Below are 8493 nucleotides of genomic sequence, written 5' to 3' on the forward strand. Positions count from 1 at the left end.
TTCCTTCCTTCCTTCCTTCCTTCCTTCCTTCCTTCCTTCCTTCCTTCCTTCCTTCCTTTTGTTTGTTTTGTTTCTTGACACAGGGTTTCACTATGTAGTCCTGGTTGGCATCCAGGAACTCACCATGTTCACTAGGCTGGCCTTGAACTCACAGACAACCATCTCTCTCTCTCTCTCTCTCTCTCTCTCTCTCTCTCTGCCTCCAAAGTGCTGGGGCTAAAGGCATGTGCCATGATACCTGGCAAAAAAGACTTCTTAAGCAAGATGTATTTTGATGAGGATGTGAAATAAGTTGCATGACCTCGTATTTTGAGTGTGAGCTATTGTTTCTGGGCTTCTCTGTGGGCTTTTTTTTGTTGTTGTTGTTGGCACTATTTTGGGAGGTTCTGGTAACTTCAAGGGGAGGCAACCTAACCTGAAGAAGTGGGCAGTTAGTTATCATTACACATAGAAGCTGCCGGGAGCCAAAGCTATCTACGGAAGTCAAAGCCAAAGCTATCTAGTGAAGACGAAGGTATCTACGGAAGCCAAAGTCAAAGCTATCTAGTGGAGACAAAGGTAGTTACTGAAGCCAAAGCCAAGTAGAGAGCAAAGGACATTTAGTGGAGACCTAAAGCTATGTAGTGAAAGAGTTATCTAAGACCCTGAATCATGGGTGATAGATTGTGAGGACAGCCTTTGTTAGAGCATCCGTAAGATATCTTAAGAGAACATCCTTATGGTATCTTGCAGGTACAATATTTAACCCATGAAAGCACTCTTCCTATTTCCTGCAGCAGTAGATTAACCTTCCCCCTTTCCTGCCTTCTCCCTATATAAGTTGGGTAAAAATTTCTAATAAACGGAAGCCTTGATCAGATGAACAGACTTGGCTTTCATTCCTGCGTCTCTTGTCCCCTCCCCCCCATTCCTTCCAATCTCTTCACCTTAGGAACCCCGTTGAAGCCCTGAGGGACGGGGCAAGAAGCACCGATGGCTTAGAACTTACTGGAAAGGAGACTTTCAGAGGGATAACTCCACATGGCTACCTTGATATAATTTCTTGCTATGTAGTCCCACACCAACCTTCAGGTTTTGGTCTTCCCAAGTGTTGGCATTGCGTGTTTGCACCCCATGGCCAGTTTTATATAACATTTTAATGAGCTAATTTAGATGTCTTGTTTAGGCATACAAAGAGTTCGTAAAATTAGAATTATAGACAAAAAGCCAGGAAAGTGACCTCCAAACTAAAATGATCCTTATCTGGGAGTAGAGGTAGATGGCTCAAGGTGATTTGTGGATTGATTCTGTTCTTAAACTGATTCATCTGCCACTGTGCTGCTATTCTTTATACCTTATATGCACAGGGGCACATACACACGTGGAAAAACACATGCACTTCATCATATGTAAGGTATTTAAACAATTAAAAATAATAATAAAAAAAATCAACAGACTAGGTGATAAGATGTCCAGGCTTTGACTATAAAGAAACTAATTCCTGATTGCTGGGTCTAGCTATTTGGGGCATTTTTACTTACATCAGTTTATTATTCCTAACCTTTCTTTGAAATAAGTCTCATGAACATAACTTTAGAGCAAAGCCATGTGGAGTCATAGTTCAGTTAGGGAGTTGACCAGGATCTGTAGCATAAGATGAAAAGGGAATTGAACCGACACCTATTGACACTGAAAGAAACGGCTCTTACCTCAAAGGAATCAAACAACTGATTTATTCTGGAGTCAAATCTGAGTAGCTGTGGCCTGGGAACTTAGATTTATGTCTCCCTAAATACAATGTTCTAACAAGAAAGCAGTTTCATGAAATTTTTATAGTAACAGAACAAAGAGAGTTATGTATAAATAAAGGCATTTTAAAAATGTAGTGGTTAAGCCTTGCACAGTAGCACGCCTCCCCTTAATACCAGCACTGAAGAGACAGAGGCAGGCAGATCTCTGAGTAGTCTGAACCTAGTCTGCTCTGCATAGTGAGGTCCAGGCCAGGTAGGGCTGCATAGTCAGATCCTGTCTAAAACCAGTCAACCAACCAACCAACCAACCACCCACCCAATCAACAACAAAAGCAAAAACAAAGGAATACATTGGTAGAGGCGTGAAGTGGGGAAGTAAACTAGGACAGGAAAATCACAACTACAGGCCTCAGATATTATGTGATCGTATTCTTAGCCTTTCCATTGGTGGTGAGTAGAATTTTGTTAAATTCATACATCCTGATTTTTAAAAATCCGTTTCTAAGGATGCTAGGTGTGAGAGAGGTGGCCAAGGAATGGCTCCCGAGGGGCTAAGAATAGGCTGAGAGAAACTGTAATGAGGCTACCAGGTTTGTAGCCTGTAAACTCACCATGGCCACTGAAATTTTAATGGCTCTTTTTTAAGGAATCCTCTTCACAGAATCTATTGCTTTCACTCTAAAATGTGTTCTTGGTAAAGACTGAACCATGTGGGGAAAATAAGGCATAGTTCTCCTCTTGGCAGATAAAAGCTGGGGTATCTTACTTTTTCCTTTCGACGTAAAGGTTTTGTACCTCAGACTGGCCTTGAACTTGAGATGTAGCCAGGGATGGCCTTAAACTTCCGACCCTAATGCCTTTCTTCCGGGGGTGGGGGTGGGGGCTCTTTCAAATCAGTGAAGAACCTAGCCATACACACTGCCACCAGAGTCACTGAAAATGGCAAGTTTCCAGCAGGGTGAGAAAAAACGCTTTAAACCAGCAGCAGGAGACCCCGTGGATAGAACAAATAGAGTCTAGCACAGGCGGCCAGTAGAAAGTGCATGCTCTGAAAAAGTCGCAGAACAGCCAAGATGCGCGGCTGGGGAGTCAGGCTGCTTCTAGCCTCGTGTAAGGGGCAGTGAGTCCCCAGCCAGGGTTGCAAAGGCAAAGAGTACAGATGCTGCTGGCTGTCCCAAGGCTGCTCCGCAGATTAGGCCATTCATCAACTCGGGCATCCCTCTAGCTTTCTGAGACCAATTAGCATCACTCTTGGAGATGGATCCTCTTCTCAGAGCTGCATTTTTTTTAAGAGTGTGCCTGGAAGAAAACAACTTACAGAGATGATGTAAGGCGTCAGTATTCAGCAAGAGGCGTGTGGGGGGGGTGGGGGTGGGAGGTCTGATCTGGTGCGTTGACCCGAGACCTTGAAATGCTTTTCCTGGGGAGGGATTTATTTTATTCGACATGTAGGCAGAAGTCTTCAGATCCACTTGTCTTTCCTTCTGTGGCCCATTTTACTTCCTGCACTACCCTTTTAAAACTTGGCACCGAAGTTGTGCCATTGCTCAGACTGTGGCTCAAGCACACTTCAGTTCTGATTTGAAGAATCTCCCTGCCTTAGAGAGGCAACAAAACCCCAGGTTTTCCCATCAGTTGGAATCCTTGGATTCCTTGTTGCTTACTCAGGTTTCCTGCCGAGTTCCACAGCCCCTTCCTGTCTCAGATCTGCAACACTCGCGCACAATTAGCTTTTCAGTCTGGGGAATCTTCTGCGTGCTTCTTACTTCCAAAAATCCGTTCAAAACCCGCTCACTCCCCCCCCCCCCCCTTTAACCCCAGTGGAAAACAGCTTCACACTACGTAATTGAACTTTCTGCATGAGAAGTCACACCTCAGACACTTAGCTGTGTTTTTCACAGTCAATAAATGAATAAATTGAAAAGCTCTCACACACAGCTGCTGGTTAAGAGGCAGAGAATCACTTTGTCTTGGCCGCGGCGCCTGACATCTTACCCCGTGAAGCTGGTGGCTGAATCTAGCCCAGCCTCCCTTTTTCCGTTTCATTTGAAAATTAATCATATGGTCAAGCAACCAAAAGTTCATCATAGTAGAGAACTGAGTAGCTGTAATTTGGAGCTCAGTCAAACTGAACGCTCCTCGTGCCCACTTCTTATTTTGGTGGTAAGAAATGCGCGACATGAAATGCACCATTTCAGCTTTTTCAAGAGTGTACACTGTAGCGGCATTAGGCAAGCTTACACTGTTTCGTCACCACTATCAGAATCTGTTTCCAGGTTTTCAAAGTCCAGAGCAGAAGCTCTGTGTCCGTTTGTAAGATAGCTGAAACCCTCTCTCCTGGAGGGAGGATAGAGGCTTGTAGACTCAGGAAGCTGAGGAAAAGTGTGTATTTATTAACATATACAATGTTGGTGTTTACTTATTTATTTTATTCTGTTTTACTTATTCTTTGACAGTTGTATACTTGTTTAAAATATATTCAGAGAATATTTACCATACTGCCCTACCCATTCTCTTCCCGAATTCTCCCTCCTTTTCTCTGGATTTCTTCTTCAATTGAGCATGCCCCCCTTCCCACCCCCCACTCCCACCCCCCATTCCCACCCCCCACTTTCATCTTTGCTGTTTTAAGAACCCACCAAGTTTATTTAAGGTTGTTTGTGTGCACATGAATGCGGGGCTGTTTATCAGATCATGGGTAGTGTACCCTTGGCCACATCATGGAAGAATAATGACTACCCTTTCCCTAGCAGCAAGCAACTGCCAGGCTCCATCTTGGGCAGATTTTGTGAAGGTAAAACCACGGGTGCTGTGTTCATGAGTAAAACAGCTATGTCGTTTTCTATGTGCTATGTGCATTTTATAGCACTCCTCCTCATCTGGCCCTTCCATTCTTTTGGTTTCATCTCTCACAGTCTCTCTCTCCCTCCCTCTCTCCTTCCACTCCCCCCCGTGTGTGTGTGTGTGTGTGTGTGTGTGTGTTTGAAGAAATTCCATTCAAGACTGAGTAATCAATAGTCGCTTATTTTCACTTTGACCAGCTATGAATCCCTGCATTAACTGAGCACTGCCAAAAAAGAAGCCGAAGCTGAGAGCACCGCAGATGACGGAGGCCTGGCCTACGAAGTGTCTTGAGGAAGTTTCAGAGTCCATTTAAAGATTTTTAGTCCTTAAAGACTCTGCTGGGGCCAGAAAATGAGAAGTTCCCAAGTCTGTTTCAGTTTGATTTCTCTTGTTGTTGCCTTCAGTGGTAGGGTCTTACCATCTAGTTCTGTAGACAGCCAAGAACAATGGTAAGAACTTGTGCTATTTTGAGGGGTTTCTGGGCCTCTTTGATCTCACAGGGAGGTATCCCACAGCCGGTGCTGGAACTTTTGTTTACTCCTCCATGGCTTCTCAGAGCAGTATTACCCATCTCTGCGGAGTACCTCCATTATATTCCTTTAGAAATTAAGGAAAATTATTATGAGGCCCAAGGACACAGAATTCAAGGAATTATAGAGAGTTAAAAGACACAGGAGGTCTTTTCTCAAGATTATGAGTAAGGGAAAATCCCCAACGGCCAGTGCCTGAGGATAAGTACAAGGTTCCAGAAAATCTGTCTTCTATAGAATGTCTGAAAAGCAGCTACCCATCCTCTACCAGCCAGGGAGCCCAGAGTGGCAGACAAGTAGGCAATGGCCTTACCTGCCACTCACAGTTCTGAAAAGCAGTTTATCCAGAAAAACGGTTTCTGAGGCTGGCAAAGCCATGATTTCCCTGCTCCCTATTCTCAGTTACAAAAATTGCTCTTAGACTGTCCCTGGTCTATTCTCCTGTACCCTGGGAAAGCTGTCTTCCTGAGTCCTGGGGTCTCCACCTCTCAGACCAATAAAAATTTGATCTCACGGTTTGATGGCAGATGGAGTCTTTATTCTTTCATATCCCTCCACCTGCTTATTTCTTGAAGTGTGAATATATAAATAATGATTGCTGGGAAAGAGGAGCCTCTTTGGTGGAGCTGCAGCTCAGAGCTCCACAGATACAACTTTGTAAATCTTCACAAGTTTTCTGTGATACAGTTGTCTTTCCGTAATCTCAATAAACTCATGGCTCACCAAGCCAGAGTGGAATAATTTCTTTGGTCTGTCGTTCATGCCCTATATAGTGTAAATAGTCATTAATTTATGTCTCCAGAGAAAAAGACAGAGAGACACAAAACACTTTTATTTTCAAGGTTCACTCAGATTACAGAGTATATCAGAATTTCATTCTGAGGAAATAGCATTCCTTCATGTGTATATATCATACCTTGCTTATCTATTTATCTACTGATGGACATTTGGATTGATTCCAGCTTTTAGTTTTCATAAATAATGCTTATATAAAGACTAGAGGGGGCTGGAGAGATGGCTCAGAGGTTAAGAGCACTGGCTGTTCTCCCAAAGGGCCTGAGTTCAATTCCCAGCAACCACATACTGGCTCACAACCATCTATGATGAGATCTGGTGCCCTCTCTGGCTTGCAGGTGTACATGCAGACAGAACATTGTATACATAATAAAAAAACAAACAAATAAATAAATCTTTAAAAAAAAGACTAGAATACAAATATTTAAGCCTCTGCTTTCACATCTTTGATTCTACACATGGAAATGAAATCTCTGGATCACTGGGTAAGATTTTGCTTTCTATTTTGAGGAAACAGTCTCCCCTTTTAAATTCATAAGCACAAAGTCTGGTTGTTGACATTGAATGATAGCAAACATGAAATATTTCAACCTGAGGTGGAAGTATCTCTCTGGAGCAGAGTATTTCAGAAGTCTTGGCGAGGTGGAGAGAATAGCGAAACATTCCTTTTGTAAGCTGAATTGAAAGAAACATTTAAAAAAACCTATAGTCACTGCCAGTCCCATGCATACTTAAAATTGGTTAGCAGGCTGAGTACAACCATCGCGTCTGTCCCTGAAATAATAAGTTCAGCCCCTTTATTCCAGTTAAGTGACTTTGGATACTATCGAAGCCATAATCTAGCTTGAGAAGATGATGTCACTTGTCCACAGTCCATCCAGTAACAGATGGCATATCTACTATATCACCTAATGGTTCTTTCCAACATGGAAAAACACAAAAAGAATGAAAAAATTACATCATTGTTCCTAAATTTCTGATCTCTTAGTACTCCCGAGTTTAAATATTTGTGATGGGAAACATTGAACAAGTGTCTTATAAATACCAGGACTCATCACAATTTAATTTTGTGGATGCTATACAGAACATCCAAGCTTCTCAAGAAAAATGGGTTTGTTTTTTTACAAATAGCTTTGTAAAGAACCCAACACTATTTGACACCCTGAGGGAGTAGTGTGTCAGATGAGGAAGATGTGTTTCTTGTTCACAAGTTCTTGAATCACAGGATAGTTGAGACTATTATGAGATAATTGGGTCTCATACAAATTACTTATTCCATAACACTGGGCTTTGTCCTAAATAGAATGCATACTATTGACCTATAGAGTAATTGAATAGGCTACTCATTGGTGATTTGTGGTGGAAACCTGGTATATTATAGAAGGGCTTTAAAAGGAGGGAAAAGCACCCTTTTTTGTTTTGATTTTGTTTTAGATAGACTCTATGCCACTTAAGGTGGCCTTGAACTCATTACCCTCCCATCTCCTGCTAAGTACTGAGACTGCAGGCTTACACCACCAGTTCTGGACAAAAACTAAATGTTTATGAATCAGAAACTTTATGGGCCTCATTTGGTTATAAATTATACATTAATGGCCCCATTTTGTAGAGGCAGCAACCGATGCTAGGTGAGGTGAAGGAAGTTGCCTGCAATCACCTAGCCAGTAAGGCTGGCCTGTGACACCACCACACTAGCTCTCGAGTGTCCCACCCGGGCTACCCTTCACACACTAGGATTCTCTGACAATTTCATCTGATTCTTGCTGTGCTAACATAATTTTCCTAAACAGGGCAAGTTGCTCATTAATTGGTGAACACAGGTATGAGAGAGGATTAGTGTGCATATTTTTCTCTTATTTTGATTACGTGAATGAAACTTTTGGGATGAGGTATTGCAGGGGAGGTGGGCTGCCTGCCCATGTGCCTATTGACTTCCCTGTAATCCCGGGATGCCGTGATCAACAAGCATCGCCTATTATGGTTGTGGGAGTGATAAAGCTAGAGTATGCCACGTGGCAACCGTGGTGCTCTATGTAGACGTGTGTTCTACTGTAACAATCTCTACTTCTTAACACTTCTGGAACATTCATCCTCTCATCCCAAGTGTCTTATAGGATGTGACAGCTGTCAGCCCGGTAGCGGTAGGGGGTTGCTAGAATATGGCTCATATCCAGTGGGGTTTCTTTCCCTTTAATTGAGTGTCAGACTGTCACAAACTATGATCATCCGTTCCTTGCACTCTTAATCTCAGGATCCTTAGGAAATTATTAATTACCCTTGTTTTCAGGCAGTGAAGTGAAACTCAGAGAGATGCCCACAGCTAGAAAGGGGCAGATCTGAGATTCATGGCGCCCACCCACACACACAGTGACCGCAATCATTGCTCTCCCTAATTTGGCTGAAAGAAGTATTGGGATCCAGAAAGCTCCAGGAAATTGGTTATCAGTGAGCTTGATTTCCCACACGTTTGGCTTCTTCAGGGGCCCTAGAAGTCATCCTTCAGGTGTATGAAGGGGCAAGTAAATACGTTTATGACTGAATGTGCCTTTGTACTATGATGACGGAGCAGATGTGGACATAAATATATTTTTTCC

The sequence above is a fragment of the Psammomys obesus genome, unplaced genomic scaffold (genome assembly GCF_907164565.1).
Source record: "Psammomys obesus unplaced genomic scaffold, mPsaObe1.curated_primary_1811, whole genome shotgun sequence".
NCBI classification, from domain to species: domain Eukaryota; kingdom Metazoa; phylum Chordata; class Mammalia; order Rodentia; family Muridae; genus Psammomys; species Psammomys obesus.